The sequence below is a fragment of the Argiope bruennichi genome, chromosome X2 (assembly GCF_947563725.1).
Source record: "Argiope bruennichi chromosome X2, qqArgBrue1.1, whole genome shotgun sequence".
NCBI lineage: Eukaryota > Metazoa > Arthropoda > Arachnida > Araneae > Araneidae > Argiope > Argiope bruennichi.
Genome location: NC_079163.1, coordinates 38668153 through 38686226, shown reverse-complemented (window position 1 = coordinate 38686226; position 18074 = coordinate 38668153). Strand labels below are relative to the sequence as shown.

Here is an 18074-nt window from a genome sequence, read left to right as displayed (position 1 = left end):
AAAGTGTCAAGAAGCAAAAAACATTGATTTTATGCCATAAATTCATGATTTGTTGTATCAAGACACATTTCTCCAATTCAAGGTCAAAGGACCAATTTATAATTCATGTTACTTTTTTCTCATCCCTTACATTGGAACCCATTTAAATATGAGCACAAAGTAGTAATTTAATGAAAAAAACTTAAAAATATGAAAGACAAACAAAAATATACACACCTCATTCATGTCTTAAGATTAGTTTGCATTTCAACCAAGTCCCTTTCATATCTTTTTATACCTATGAAAGGAAAGAAAAAAATGTTTAAATTCAAAATGCAGTATTGTTAAAGAAATGTAAAATACATACACATCAGGACATAAAAAATTATTTTTAAAAATTCAGAGACTTAAAAATTTACACATCAAATCCCAGTCTCAGTTTTTCGAAATACAGATTAATTATTAAGTTTATCAGAGAGAAAGCAGATTTCATTCTGCATTGACATTAGTATGTAACAGAGATTTTAGATATAATTAAAATTCAAATGTAATAACAACTGAACATACTTTTCTTGATATGCCAAAAAATTAAGCTTTACATTTTCAAATACCTTATATGCTAAAAAAGCAATATTTTTAGTTTTTAATTTTATAAAAAGGTTCAGAAATGAATATAGTGGAATGAGAAACATAGTCAGTCTTACTAACACACAGAAATGCCCCAACATTTGAAATCAAAAGATATAGAATACAAACACTTTAAGTGAACAGTACAATTAGAAGTTAAATATTAAACTGAGAATAATGAGATCTAATATTCTGTTGCAGCTGCAACAAGAATAAAGAATGAAAAATACAAATTTAAAGTCTCAAGAAGCAAAAAACGTTGATTTTATGCCATAAATTCATGATTTGTTGTATCAAGACACATTTCTCCAATTCAAGGTCAAAGGACCAATTTATAATTCATGTTACTTTTTTCTCGTCCCTTAAAATTAGACCATATTTAAATATGAACACAAAGTAGTAATTTAATGAAAAAAAACTTGAAAATATGAAAGACAAACAAAAATATACACACCTCATTCATGTCTTAAGATTAGTTTGCATTTCAACCAAGTCCCTTTCATATCTTTTTATACCTATGAAAGGAAAGAAAAAAATGTTTAAATTCAAAATGCAGTATTGTTAAAGAAATGTAAAACACATACACATCAGGACATAAATAATTATTTTTAAAAATTCAGAGACTTAAATATTTACACATCAAATCTAATTCTGAGTTTTTCGAAATACAGATTAATTATTAAGTTTATCAGAGAGAAAGCAGATTTCATTCTGCATTGACATTAGTATGTAACAGAGATTTTAGATATAATTAAAATTCAAATGTAATAACAACTGAACATACTTTTCTTGATATGCCAAAAAATTATGCTTTACATTTTCAAATACCTTATATGCTAAAAAAGCAATATTTTCAGTTTTTTATTTTATAAAAATGTTCAGAAAAGAATATAGTGGAATGAGAAACATAGTCAGTCTTACTAACACACAGAAATGCCCCAACATTTGAAATCAAAAGATATAGAATACAAACACTTTAAGTGAACAGTACAATTGGAAGTTAAATATTAAACTGAGAATAATGAGATCTAATATTCTGTTGCAGCTGCAACAAGAATAAAGAATGAAAAATACAAATTTAAAGTGTCAAGAAGCAAAAAACATTGATTTTATGCCATAAATTCATGATTTGTTGTATCAAGACACATTTCTCCAATTCAAGGTCAAAGGACCAATTTATAATTCATGTTACTTTTTTCTCGTCCCTTAAAATTAGAACATATTTAAATATGAACACAAAGTAGTAATTTAATGAAAAAAAACTTGAAAATATGAAAGACAAACAAAAATATACACACCTCATTCATGTCTTAAGATTAGTTTGCATTTCAACCAAGTCCCTTTCATATCTTTTTATACCTAGGAAAGGAAAGAAAAAAATGTTTAAATTCAAAATGCAGTATTGTTAAAGAAATGTAAAACACATACACATCAGGACATAAATAATTATTTTTAAAAATTCAGAGACTTAAAAATTTACACATCAAATCTAATTCTGAGTTTTTCGAAATACAGATTAATTATTAAGTTTATCAGAGAGAAAGCAGATTTCATTCTGCATTGACATTAGTATGTAACAGAGATTTTAGATATAATTAAAATTCAAATGTAATAACAACTGAACATACTTTTCTTGATATGCCAAAAAATTATGCTTTACATTTTCAAATACCTTATATGCTAAAAAAGCAATATTTTCAGTTTTTTATTTTATAAAAATGTTCAGAAAAGAATATAGTGGAATGAGAAACATAGTCAGTCTTACAAACACACAGAAATGCCCCAACATTTGAAATCAAAAGATATAGAATACAAACACTTTAAGTGAACAGTACAATTGGCAGTTAAATATTAAACTGAGAATAATGAGATCTAATATTCTGTTGCAGCTGCAACAAGAATAAAGAATGAAAAATACAAATATAAAGTGTCAAGAAGCAAAAAACATTGATTTTATGCCATAAATTCATGATTTGTTGTATCAAGACACATTTCTCCAGTTCAAGGTCAAAGGACCAATTTATAATTCATGTTACTTTTTTCTCATCCCTTACATTGGAACACATTTAAATATGAGCACAAAGTGGTAATTCAATAAAAAAAACTTGAAAATATTAAAGACAAACAAAAATATACACACCTCATTCATGTCTTAAGATTAGTTTGCATTTCAACCAAGTCCCTTTCATAACTTTTTATACCTTTGAAAGGAAAGAAAAAAATGTTTAAATTCAACATGCAGTATTGTTAAAGAAATGTAAAACACATACACATCAGGACATAAATAATTATTTTTAAAAATTCAGAGACTTAAAAATTTACACATCAAATCTAATTCTGAGTTTTTCGAAATACAGATTAATTATTAAGTTTATCAGAGAGAAAGAAGATTTCATTCTGCATTGACATTAGTATGTAACAGAGATTTTAGATATAATTAGAATTCAAATGTAATAACAACTGAACATACTTTTCTTGATATACCAACAAATTAAGCTTTACATTTTCAAATACCTTATATGCTACAAAAGCAATATTTTCAGTTTTTTATTTTATAAAAATGTTCAGAAAAGAATATAGTGGAATGAGAAACATAGTCAGTCTTACTAACACACAGAAATGCCCCAACATTTGAAATCAAAAGATATAGAATACAAACACTTTAAGTGAACAGTACAATTAGAAGTTAAATATTAAACTGAGAATAATGAGATCTAATATTCTGTTGCAGCTGCAACAAGAATAAAGAATGAAAAATACAAATAGAAAGTGTCAAGAAGCAAAAAACATTGATTTTATGCCATAAATTCATGATTTGTTGTATCAAGACACATTTCTCCAATTCAAGGTCAAAGGACCAATTTATAATTCATGTTACTTTTTTCTCATCCCTTACATTGGAACCCATTTAAATATGAGCACAAAGTAGTAATTTAATGAAAAAAACTTAAAAATATGAAAGACAAACAAAAATATACACACCTCATTCATGTCTTAAGATTAGTTTGCATTTCAACCAAGTCCCTTTCATATCTTTTTATACCTATGAAAGGAAAGAAAAAAATGTTTAAATTCAAAATGCAGTATTGTTAAAGAAATGTAAAATACATACACATCAGGACATAAAAAATCATTTTTAAAAATTCAGAGACTTAAAAATTTACACATCAAATCCCAGTCTCAGTTTTTCGAAATACAGATTAATTATTAAGTTTATCAGAGAGAAAGCAGATTTCATTCTGCATTGACATTAGTATGTAACAGAGATTTTAGATATAATTAAAATTCAAATGTAATAACAACTGAACATACTTTTCTTGATATGCCAAAAAATTAAGCTTTACATTTTCAAATACCTTATATGCTAAAAAAGCAATATTTTTAGTTTTTAATTTTATAAAAAGGTTCAGAAATGAATATAGTGGAATGAGAAACATAGTCAGTCTTACTAACACACAGAAATGCCCCAACATTTGAAATCAAAAGATATAGAATACAAACACTTTAAGTGAACAGTACAATTAGAAGTTAAATATTAAACTGAGAATAATGAGATCTAATATTCTGTTGCAGCTGCAACAAGAATAAAGAATGAAAAATACAAATTTAAAGTGTCAAGAAGCAAAAAACATTGATTTTATGCCATAAATTCATGATTTGTTGTATCAAGACACATTTCTCCAATTCAAGGTCAAAGGACCAATTTATAATTCATGTTACTTTTTTCTCGTCCCTTAAAATTAGAACATATTTAAATATGAACACAAAGTAGTAATTTAATGAAAAAAAACTTGAAAATATGAAAGACAAACAAAAATATACACACCTCATTCATGTCTTAAGATTAGTTTGCATTTCAACCAAGTCCCTTTCATATCTTTTTATACCTATGAAAGGAAAGAAAAAAATGTTTAAATTCAAAATGCAGTATTGTTAAAGAAATGTAAAACACATACACATCAGGACATAAATAATTATTTTTAAAAATTCAGAGACTTAAATATTTACACATCAAATCTAATTCTGAGTTTTTCGAAATACAGATTAATTATTAAGTTTATCAGAGAGAAAGCAGATTTCATTCTGCATTGACATTAGTATGTAACAGAGATTTTAGATATAATTAAAATTCAAATGTAATAACAACTGAACATACTTTTCTTGATATGCCAAAAAATTATGCTTTACATTTTCAAATACCTTATATGCTAAAAAAGCAATATTTTCAGTTTTTTATTTTATAAAAATGTTCAGAAAAGAATATAGTGGAATGAGAAACATAGTCAGTCTTACTAACACACAGAAATGCCCCAACATTTGAAATCAAAAGATATAGAATACAAACACTTTAAGTGAACAGTACAATTGGAAGTTAAATATTAAACTGAGAATAATGAGATCTAATATTCTGTTGCAGCTGCAACAAGAATAAAGAATGAAAAATACAAATTTAAAGTGTCAAGAAGCAAAAAAAATTGATTTTATGCCATAAATTCATGATTTGTTGTATCAAGACACATTTCTCCAATTCAAGGTCAAAGGACCAATTTATAATTCATGTTACTTTTTTCTCGTCCCTTAAAATTAGAACAGATTTAAATATGAACACAAAGTAGTAATTTAATGAAAAAAAACTTGAAAATATGAAAGACAAACAAAAATATACACACCTCATTCATGTCTTAAGATTAGTTTGCATTTCAACCAAGTCCCTTTCATATCTTTTTATACCTAGGAAAGGAAAGAAAAAAATGTTTAAATTCAAAATGCAGTATTGTTAAAGAAATGTAAAACACATACACATCAGGACATAAATAATTATTTTTAAAAATTCAGAGACTTAAAAATTTACACATCAAATCTAATTCTGAGTTTTTCGAAATACAGATTAATTATTAAGTTTATCAGAGAGAAAGCAGATTTCATTCTGCATTGACATTAGTATGTAACAGAGATTTTAGATATAATTAAAATTCAAATGTAATAACAACTGAACATACTTTTCTTGATATGCCAAAAAATTATGCTTTACATTTTCAAATACCTTATATGCTAAAAAAGCAATATTTTCAGTTTTTTATTTTATAAAAATGTTCAGAAAAGAATATAGTGGAATGAGAAACATAGTCAGTCTTACTAACACACAGAAATGCCCCAACATTTGAAATCAAAAGATATAGAATACAAACACTTTAAGTGAACAGTACAATTGGCAGTTAAATATTAAACTGAGAATAATGAGATCTAATATTCTGTTGCAGCTGCAACAAGAATAAAGAATGAAAAATACAAATATAAAGTGTCAAGAAGCAAAAAACATTGATTTTATGCCATAAATTCATGATTTGTTGTATCAAGACACATTTCTCCAGTTCAAGGTCAAAGGACCAATTTATAATTCATGTTACTTTTTTCTCATCCCTTACATTGGAACACATTTAAATATGAGCACAAAGTGGTAATTCAATAAAAAAAACTTGAAAATATTAAAGACAAACAAAAATATACACACCTCATTCATGTCTTAAGATTAGTTTGCATTTCAACCAAGTCCCTTTCATAACTTTTTATACCTTTGAAAGGAAAGAAAAAAATGTTTAAATTCAACATGCAGTATTGTTAAAGAAATGTAAAACACATACACATCAGGACATAAATAATTATTTTTAAAAATTCAGAGACTTAAAAATTTACACATCAAATCTAATTCTGAGTTTTTCGAAATACAGATTAATTATTAAGTTTATCAGAGAGAAAGCAGATTTCATTCTGCATTGACATTAGTATGTAACAGAGATTTTAGATATAATTAGAATTCAAATGTAATAACAACTGAACATACTTTTCTTGATATACCAACAAATTAAGCTTTACATTTTCAAATACCTTATATGCTACAAAAGCAATATTTTCAGTTTTTAATTTTATAAAAAGGTTCAGAAAAGAATATAGTGGAATCAGAAACATAGTCAGTCTTACTAACACACAGAAATGAACCAACATTTGAAATCAAAAGATATAGAATACAAACACTTTAAGTGAACAGTACAATTGGAAGTTAAATATTAAACTGAGAATAATGAGATCTAATATACTGTTGCAGCTGCAACAAGAATAAAGAATGAAAAATACAAATAGAAAGTGTCAAGAAGCAAAAAACATTGATTTTATGCCATAAATTCATGATTTGTTGTATCAAGACACATTTCTCCAATTCAAGGTCAAAGGACCAATTTATAATTCATGTTACTTTTTTTCATCCCTTACATTGGAACACATTTAAATATGAGCACAAAGTGGTAATTCAATAAAAAAAACTTGAAAATATTAAAGACAAACAAAAATATACACACCTCATCCATGTCTTAAGATTAGTTTGCATTTCAACCAAGTCCCTTTCATAACTTTTTATACCTTTGAAAGGAAAGAAAAAAATGTTTAAATTCAACATGCAGTATTGTTAAAGAAATGTAAAACACATACACATCAGGACATAAATAATTATTTTTAAAAATTCAGAGACTTAAAAATTTACACATCAAATCTAATTCTGAGTTTTTCGAAATACAGATTAATTATTAAGTTTATCAGAGAGAAAGCAGATTTCATTCTGCATTGACATTAGTATGTAACAGAGATTTTAGATATAATTAAAATTCAAATGTAATAACAACTGAACATACTTTTCTTGATATACCAACAAATTAAGCTTTACATTTTCAAATACCTTATATGCTACAAAAGCAATATTTTCAGTTTTTAATTTTATAAAAAGGTTCAGAAAAGAATATAGTGGAATCAGAAACATAGTCAGTCTTACTAACACACAGAAATGAACCAACATTTGAAATCAAAAGATATAGAATACAAACACTTTAAGTGAACAGTACAATTGGAAGTTAAATATTAAACTGAGAATAATGAGATCTAATATTCTGTTGCAGCTGCAACAAGAATAAAGAATGAAAAATACAAATAGAAAGTGTCAAGAAGCAAAAAACATTGATTTTATGCCATAAATTCATGATTTGTTGTATCAAGACACATTTCTCCAATTCAAGGTCAAAGGACCAATTTATAATTCATGTTACTTTTTTCTCATCCCTTACATTGGAACACATTTAAATATGAGCACAAAGTAGTAATTTAATGAAAAAAACTTAAAAATATGAAAGACAAACAAAAATATACACACCTCATTCATGTCTTAAGATTAGTTTGCATTTCAACCAAGTCCCTTTCATATCTTTTTATACCTATGAAAGGAAAGAAAAAAATGTTTAAATTCAAAATGCAGTATTGTTAAAGAAATGTAAAACACATACACATCAGGACATAAATAATTATTTTTAAAAATTCAGAGACTTAAAAATTTACACATCAAATCTAATTCTGAGTTTTTCGAAATACAGATTAATTATTAAGTTTATCAGAGAGAAAGCAGATTTCATTCTGCATTGACATTAGTATGTAACAGAGATTTTAGATATAATTAAAATTCAAATGTAATAACAACTGAACATACTTTTCTTGATATGCCAAAAAATTATGTTTTACATTTTCAAATACCTTATATGCTAAAAAAGCCATATTTTCAGTTTTTTATTTTATAAAAATGTTCAGAAAAGAATATAGTGGAATGAGAAACATAGTCAGTCTTACTAACACACAGAAATGCCCCAACATTTGAAATCAAAAGATATAGAATACAAACACTTTAAGTGAACAGTACAATTGGAAGTTAAATATTAAACTGAGAATAATGAGATCTAATATTCTGTTGCAGCTGCAACAAGAATAAAGAATGAAAAATACAAATATAAAGTGTCAAGAAGCAAAAAACATTGATTTTATGCCATAAATTCATGATTTGTTGTATCAAGACACATTTCTCCAGTTCAAGGTCAAAGGACCAATTTATAATTCATGTTACTATTTCTGATCCCTTACATTGGAACACATTTAAATATGAGCACAAAGTGGTAATTCAATAAAAAAAACTTGAAAATATGAAAGACAAACAAAAATATAAACACCTCATTCATGTCTTAAGATTAGTTTGCATTTCAACCAAGTCCCTTTCATAACTTTTTATACCTTTGAAAAGAAAGAAAAAAATGTTTAAATTCAACATGCAGTATTGTTAAAGAAATGTAAAACACATACACATCAGGACATAAATAATTATTTTTAAAAATTCAGAGACTTAAAAATTTACACATCAAATCTAATTCTGAGTTTTTCGAAATACAGATTAATTATTAAGTTTATCAGAGAGAAAGCAGATTTCATTCTGCATTGACATTAGTATGTAACAGAGATTTTAGATATAATTAAAATTCAAATGTAATAACAACTGAACATACTTTTCTTGCTATGCCAAAAAATTATGCTTTACATTTTCAAATACCTTATATGCTAAAAACGCAATATTTTCAGTTTTTAATTTTATAAAAATATAGTGGAATGAGAAACATAGTCAGTCTTACTAACACACAGAAATGCCCCAACATTTGAAATCAAAAGATATAGAATACAAACACTTTAAGTGAACAGTACAATTGGAAGTTAAATATTAAACTGAGAATAATGAGATCTAATATTCTGTTGCAGCTGCAACAAGAATAAAGAATGAAAAATACAAATAGAAAGTGTCAAGAAGCAAAAAACATTGATTTTATGCCATAAATTCATGATTTGTTGTATCAAGACACATTTCTCCAATTCAAGGTCAAAGGACCAATTTATAATTCATGTTACTTTTTTCTCATCCCTTACATTGGAACACATTTAAATATGAGCACAAAGTAGTAATTTAATGAAAAAAACTTAAAAATATGAAAGACAAACAAAAATATACACACCTCATTCATGTCTTAAGATTAGTTTGCATTTCAACCAAGTCCCTTTCATATCTTTTTATACCTATGAAAGGAAAGAAAAAAATGTTTAAATTCAAAATGCAGTATTGTTAAAGAAATGTAAAACACATACACATCAGGACATAAATAATTATTTTTAAAAATTCAGAGACTTAAAAATTTACACATCAAATCTAATTCTGAGTTTTTCGAAATACAGATTAATTATTAAGTTTATCAGAGAGAAAGCAGATTTCATTCTGCATTGACATTAGTATGTAACAGAGATTTTAGATATAATTAAAATTCAAATGTAATAACAACTGAACATACTTTTCTTGATATGCCAAAAAATTATGTTTTACATTTTCAAATACCTTATATGCTAAAAAAGCCATATTTTCAGTTTTTTATTTTATAAAAATGTTCAGAAAAGAATATAGTGGAATGAGAAACATAGTCAGTCTTACTAACACACAGAAATGCCCCAACATTTGAAATCAAAAGATATAGAATACAAACACTTTAAGTGAACAGTACAATTGGAAGTTAAATATTAAACTGAGAATAATGAGATCTAATATTCTGTTGCAGCTGCAACAAGAATAAAGAATGAAAAATACAAATATAAAGTGTCAAGAAGCAAAAAACATTGATTTTATGCCATAAATTCATGATTTGTTGTATCAAGACACATTTCTCCAGTTCAAGGTCAAAGGACCAATTTATAATTCATGTTACTATTTCTCATCCCTTACATTGGAACACATTTAAATATGAGCACAAAGTGGTAATTCAATAAAAAAAACTTGAAAATATGAAAGACAAACAAAAATATAAACACCTCATTCATGTCTTAAGATTAGTTTGCATTTCAACCAAGTCCCTTTCATAACTTTTTATACCTTTGAAAGGAAAGAAAAAAATGTTTAAATTCAACATGCAGTATTGTTAAAGAAATGTAAAACACATACACATCAGGACATAAATAATTATTTTTAAAAATTCAGAGACTTAAAAATTTACACATCAAATCTAATTCTGAGTTTTTCGAAATACAGATTAATTATTAAGTTTATCAGAGAGAAAGCAGATTTCATTCTGCATTGACATTAGTATGTAACAGAGATTTTAGATATAATTAAAATTCAAATGTAATAACAACTGAACATACTTTTCTTGCTATGCCAAAAAATTATGCTTTACATTTTCAAATACCTTATATGCTAAAAACGCAATATTTTCAGTTTTTAATTTTATAAAAATATAGTGGAATGAGAAACATAGTCAGTCTTACTAACACACAGAAATGCCCCAACATTTGAAATCAAAAGATATAGAATACAAACACTTTAAGTGAACAGTACAATTGGAAGTTAAATATTAAACTGAGAATAATGAGATCTAATATTCTGTTGCAGCTGCAACAAGAATAAAGAATGAAAAATACAAATATAAAGTGTCAAGAAGCAAAAAACATTGATTTTATGCCATAAATTCATGATTTGTTGTATCAAGACACATTTCTCCAGTTCAAGGTCAAAGGACCAATTTATAATTCATGTTACTTTTTTTCATCCCTTACATTGGAACACATTTAAATATGAGCACAAAGTGGTAATTCAATAAAAAAAACTTGAAAATATTAAAGACAAACAAAAATATACACACCTCATCCATGTCTTAAGATTAGTTTGCATTTCAACCAAGTCCCTTTCATAACTTTTTATACCTTTGAAAGGAAAGAAAAAAATTTTTAAATTCAACATGCAGTATTGTTAAAGAAATGTAAAACACATACACATCAGGACATAAATAATTATTTTTAAAAATTCAGAGACTTAAAAATTTACACATCAAATCTAATTCTGAGTTTTTCGAAATACAGATTAATTATTAAGTTTATCAGAGAGAAAGCAGATTTCATTCTGCATTGACATTAGTATGTAACAGAGATTTTAGATATAATTAAAATTCAAATGTAATAACAACTGAACATACTTTTCTTGATATACCAACAAATTAAGCTTTACATTTTCAAATACCTTATATGCTACAAAAGCAATATTTTCAGTTTTTAATTTTATAAAAAGGTTCAGAAAAGAATATAGTGGAATCAGAAACATAGTCAGTCTTACTAACACACAGAAATGAACCAACATTTGAAATCAAAAGATATAGAATACAAACACTTTAAGTGAACAGTACAATTGGAAGTTAAATATTAAACTGAGAATAATGAGATCTAATATTCTGTTGCAGCTGCAACAAGAATAAAGAATGAAAAATACAAATAGAAAGTGTCAAGAAGCAAAAAACATTGATTTTATGCCATAAATTCATGATTTGTTGTATCAAGACACATTTCTCCAATTCAAGGTCAAAGGACCAATTTATAATTCATGTTACTTTTTTCTCATCCCTTACATTGGAACACATTTAAATATGAGCACAAAGTAGTAATTTAATGAAAAAAACTTAAAAATATGAAAGACAAACAAAAATATACACACCTCATTCATGTCTTAAGATTAGTTTGCATTTCAACCAAGTCCCTTTCATATCTTTTTATACCTATGAAAGGAAAGAAAAAAATGTTTAAATTCAAAATGCAGTATTGTTAAAGAAATGTAAAACACATACACATCAGGACATAAATAATTATTTTTAAAAATTCAGAGACTTAAAAATTTACACATCAAATCTAATTCTGAGTTTTTCGAAATACAGATTAATTATTAAGTTTATCAGAGAGAAAGCAGATTTCATTCTGCATTGACATTAGTATGTAACAGAGATTTTAGATATAATTAAAATTCAAATGTAATAACAACTGAACATACTTTTCTTGATATGCCAAAAAATTATGTTTTACATTTTCAAATACCTTATATGCTAAAAAAGCCATATTTTCAGTTTTTTATTTTATAAAAATGTTCAGAAAAGAATATAGTGGAATGAGAAACATAGTCAGTCTTACTAACACACAGAAATGCCCCAACATTTGAAATCAAAAGATATAGAATACAAACACTTTAAGTGAACAGTACAATTGGAAGTTAAATATTAAACTGAGAATAATGAGATCTAATATTCTGTTGCAGCTGCAACAAGAATAAAGAATGAAAAATACAAATATAAAGTGTCAAGAAGCAAAAAACATTGATTTTATGCCATAAATTCATGATTTGTTGTATCAAGACACATTTCTCCAGTTCAAGGTCAAAGGACCAATTTATAATTCATGTTACTATTTCTGATCCCTTACATTGGAACACATTTAAATATGAGCACAAAGTGGTAATTCAATAAAAAAAACTTGAAAATATGAAAGACAAACAAAAATATAAACACCTCATTCATGTCTTAAGATTAGTTTGCATTTCAACCAAGTCCCTTTCATAACTTTTTATACCTTTGAAAAGAAAGAAAAAAATGTTTAAATTCAACATGCAGTATTGTTAAAGAAATGTAAAACACATACACATCAGGACATAAATAATTATTTTTAAAAATTCAGAGACTTAAAAATTTACACATCAAATCTAATTCTGAGTTTTTCGAAATACAGATTAATTATTAAGTTTATCAGAGAGAAAGCAGATTTCATTCTGCATTGACATTAGTATGTAACAGAGATTTTAGATATAATTAAAATTCAAATGTAATAACAACTGAACATACTTTTCTTGCTATGCCAAAAAATTATGCTTTACATTTTCAAATACCTTATATGCTAAAAACGCAATATTTTCAGTTTTTAATTTTATAAAAATATAGTGGAATGAGAAACATAGTCAGTCTTACTAACACACAGAAATGCCCCAACATTTGAAATCAAAAGATATAGAATACAAACACTTTAAGTGAACAGTACAATTGGAAGTTAAATATTAAACTGAGAATAATGAGATCTAATATTCTGTTGCAGCTGCAACAAGAATAAAGAATGAAAAATACAAATAGAAAGTGTCAAGAAGCAAAAAACATTGATTTTATGCCATAAATTCATGATTTGTTGTATCAAGACACATTTCTCCAATTCAAGGTCAAAGGACCAATTTATAATTCATGTTACTTTTTTCTCATCCCTTACATTGGAACACATTTAAATATGAGCACAAAGTAGTAATTTAATGAAAAAAACTTAAAAATATGAAAGACAAACAAAAATATACACACCTCATTCATGTCTTAAGATTAGTTTGCATTTCAACCAAGTCCCTTTCATATCTTTTTATACCTATGAAAGGAAAGAAAAAAATGTTTAAATTCAAAATGCAGTATTGTTAAAGAAATGTAAAACACATACACATCAGGACATAAATAATTATTTTTAAAAATTCAGAGACTTAAAAATTTACACATCAAATCTAATTCTGAGTTTTTCGAAATACAGATTAATTATTAAGTTTATCAGAGAGAAAGCAGATTTCATTCTGCATTGACATTAGTATGTAACAGAGATTTTAGATATAATTAAAATTCAAATGTAATAACAACTGAACATACTTTTCTTGATATGCCAAAAAATTATGTTTTACATTTTCAAATACCTTATATGCTAAAAAAGCCATATTTTCAGTTTTTTATTTTATAAAAATGTTCAGAAAAGAATATAGTGGAATGAGAAACATAGTCAGTCTTACTAACACACAGAAATGCCCCAACATTTGAAATCAAAAGATATAGAATACAAACACTTTAAGTGAACAGTACAATTGGAAGTTAAATATTAAACTGAGAATAATGAGATCTAATATTCTGTTGCAGCTGCAACAAGAATAAAGAATGAAAAATACAAATATAAAGTGTCAAGAAGCAAAAAACATTGATTTTATGCCATAAATTCATGATTTGTTGTATCAAGACACATTTCTCCAGTTCAAGGTCAAAGGACCAATTTATAATTCATGTTACTATTTCTCATCCCTTACATTGGAACACATTTAAATATGAGCACAAAGTGGTAATTCAATAAAAAAAACTTGAAAATATGAAAGACAAACAAAAATATAAACACCTCATTCATGTCTTAAGATTAGTTTGCATTTCAACCAAGTCCCTTTCATAACTTTTTATACCTTTGAAAGGAAAGAAAAAAATGTTTAAATTCAACATGCAGTATTGTTAAAGAAATGTAAAACACATACACATCAGGACATAAATAATTATTTTTAAAAATTCAGAGACTTAAAAATTTACACATCAAATCTAATTCTGAGTTTTTCGAAATACAGATTAATTATTAAGTTTATCAGAGAGAAAGCAGATTTCATTCTGCATTGACATTAGTATGTAACAGAGATTTTAGATATAATTAAAATTCAAATGTAATAACAACTGAACATACTTTTCTTGCTATGCCAAAAAATTATGCTTTACATTTTCAAATACCTTATATGCTAAAAACGCAATATTTTCAGTTTTTAATTTTATAAAAATATAGTGGAATGAGAAACATAGTCAGTCTTACTAACACACAGAAATGCCCCAACATTTGAAATCAAAAGATATAGAATACAAACACTTTAAGTGAACAGTACAATTAGAAGTTAAATATTAAACTGAGAATAATGAGATCTAATATTCTGTTGCAGCTGCAACAAGAATAAAGAATGAAAAATACAAATAGAAAGTGTCAAGAAGCAAAAAACATTGATTTTATGCAATAAATTCATGATTTGTTGTATCAAGACACATTTCTCCAATTCAAGGTCAAAGGACCAATTTATAATTCATGTTACTTTTTTCTCATCCCTTACATTGGAACACATTTAAATATGAGCACAAAGTAGTAATTTAATGAAAAAAACTTGAAAATATGAAAGACAAACAAAAATATACACACCTCATTCATGTCTTAAGATTAGTTTGCATTTCAACCAAGTCCCTTTCATATCTTTTTATACCTAGGAAAGGAAAGAAAAAAATGTTTAAATTCAAAATGCAGTATTGTTAAAGAAATGTAAAACACATACACATCAGGACATAAATAATTATTTTTAAAAATTCAGAGACTTAAAAATTTACACATCAAATCTAATTCTGAGTTTTTCGAAATACAGATTAATTATTAAGTTTATCAGAGAGAAAGCAGATTTCATTCTGCATTGACATTAGTATGTAACAGAGATTTTAGATATAATTAAAATTCAAATGTAATAACAACTGAACATACTTTTCTTGATATGCCAAAAAATTATGCTTTACATTTTCAAATACCTTATATGCTAAAAAAGCAATATTTTCAGTTTTTTATTTTATAAAAAGGTTCAGAAAAGAATATAGTGGAATGAGAAACATAGTCAGTCTTACTAACACACAGAAATGCCCCAACATTTGAAATCAAAAGATATAGAATACAAACACTTTAAGTGAACAGTACAATTGGAAGTTAAATATTAAACTGAGAATAATGAGATCTAATATTCTGTTGCAGCTGCAACAAGAATAAAGAATGAAAAATACAAATAGAAAGTGTCAAGAAGCAAAAAACATTGATTTTATGCCATAAATTCATGATTTGTTGTATCAAGACACATTTCTCCAATTCAAGGTCAAAGGACCAATTTATAATTCATGTTACTTTTTTCTCATCCCTTACATTGGAACACATTTAAATATGAGCACAAAGTAGTAATTTAATGAAAAAAACTTAAAAATATGAAAGACAAACAAAAATATACACACCTCATTCATGTCTTAAGATTAGTTTGCATTTCAACCAAGTCCCTTTCATATCTTTTTATACCTATGAAAGGAAAGAAAAAAATGTTTAAATTCAAAATGCAGTATTGTTAAAGAAATGTAAAACACATACACATCAGGACATAAATAATTATTTTTAAAAATTCAGAGACTTAAAAATTTACACATCAAATCTAATTCTGAGTTTTTCGAAATACAGATTAATTATTAAGTTTATCAGAGAGAAAGCAGATTTCATTCTGCATTGACATTAGTATGTAACAGAGATTTTAGATATAATTAAAATTCAAATGTAATAACAACTGAACATACTTTTCTTGCTATGCCAAAAAATTATGCTTTACATTTTCAAATACCTTATATGCTAAAAACGCAATATTTTCAGTTTTTAATTTTATAAAAATATAGTGGAATGAGAAACATAGTCAGTCTTACTAACACACAGAAATGCCCCAACATTTGAAATCAAAAGATATAGAATACAAACACTTTAAGTGAACAGTACAATTAGAAGTTAAATATTAAACTGAGAATAATGAGATCTAATATTCTGTTGCAGCTGCAACAAGAATAAAGAATGAAAAATACAAATAGAAAGTGTCAAGAAGCAAAAAACATTGATTTTATGCCATAAATTCATGATTTGTTGTATCAAGACACATTACTCCAATTCAAGGTCAAAGGACCAATTTATAATTTATGTAACTTTTTTCTCATCCCTTACATTAGAACACATTTAAATATGAACACAAAGTAGTAATTTAATGAAAAAAAAACTTGAAAATATGAAAGACAAACAAAAATATACACACCTCATTCATGTCTTAAGATTAGTTTGCATTTCAGCCAAGTCCCTTTCATATCTTTTTATACCTATGAAAGGAAAGAAAAAAATGTTTAAATTCAAAATGCAGTATTGTTAAAGAAATGTAAAACACATACACATCAGGACATAAATAATTATTTTTAAAAATTCAGAGACTTAAAAATTTACACATCAAATCTAATTCTGAGTTTTTCGAAATACAGATTAATTATTAAGTTTATCAGAGAGAAAGCAGATTTCATTCTGCATTGACATTAGTATGTAACAGAGATTTTAGATATAATTAAAATTCAAATGTAATAACAACTGAACATACTTTTCTTGATATACCAACAAATTAAGCTTTACATTTTCAAATACCTTATATGCTACAAAAGCAATATTTTCAGTTTTTAATTTTATAAAAAGGTTCAGAAAAGAATATAGTGGAATCAGAAACATAGTCAGTCTTACTAACACACAGAAATGAACCAACATTTGAAATCAAAAGATATAGAATACAAACACTTTAAGTGAACAGTACAATTGGAAGTTAAATATTAAACTGAGAATAATGAGATCTAATATTCTGTTGCAGCTGCAACAAGAATAAAGAATGAAAAATACAAATAGAAAGTGTCAAGAAGCAAAAAACATTGATTTTATGCCATAAATTCATGATTTGTTGTATCAAGACACATTTCTCCAATTCAAGGTCAAAGGACCAATTTATAATTCATGTTACTTTTTTCTCATCCCTTACATTGGAACACATTTAAATATGAGCACAAAGTAGTAATTTAATGAAAAAAACTTAAAAATATGAAAGACAAACAAAAATATACACACCTCATTCATGTCTTAAGATTAGTTTGCATTTCAACCAAGTCCCTTTCATATCTTTTTATACCTATGAAAGGAAAGAAAAAAATGTTTAAATTCAAAATGCAGTATTGTTAAAGAAATGTAAAACACATACACATCAGGACATAAATAATTATTTTTAAAAATTCAGAGACTTAAAAATTTACACATCAAATCTAATTCTGAGTTTTTCGAAATACAGATTAATTATTAAGTTTATCAGAGAG

The 18074-nt window shown here is 25.9% G+C and overlaps 1 long non-coding RNA gene across 1 annotated transcript in view; it reads right to left on the bottom strand.

Moving 5' to 3' along the window:
- The window catches only part of LOC129960691 (uncharacterized), a 279121-nt gene extending 262068 nt beyond the window's left edge, over positions 1-17053 (bottom strand). Inside the window, exon 1 of the long non-coding RNA XR_008783665.1 lies at positions 16991-17053. This is a non-coding gene — a long non-coding RNA (uncharacterized LOC129960691). The remainder of the gene's footprint in view (positions 1-16990) is intronic.
- Between the last annotated feature and the right edge of the window lie 1021 nt (positions 17054-18074).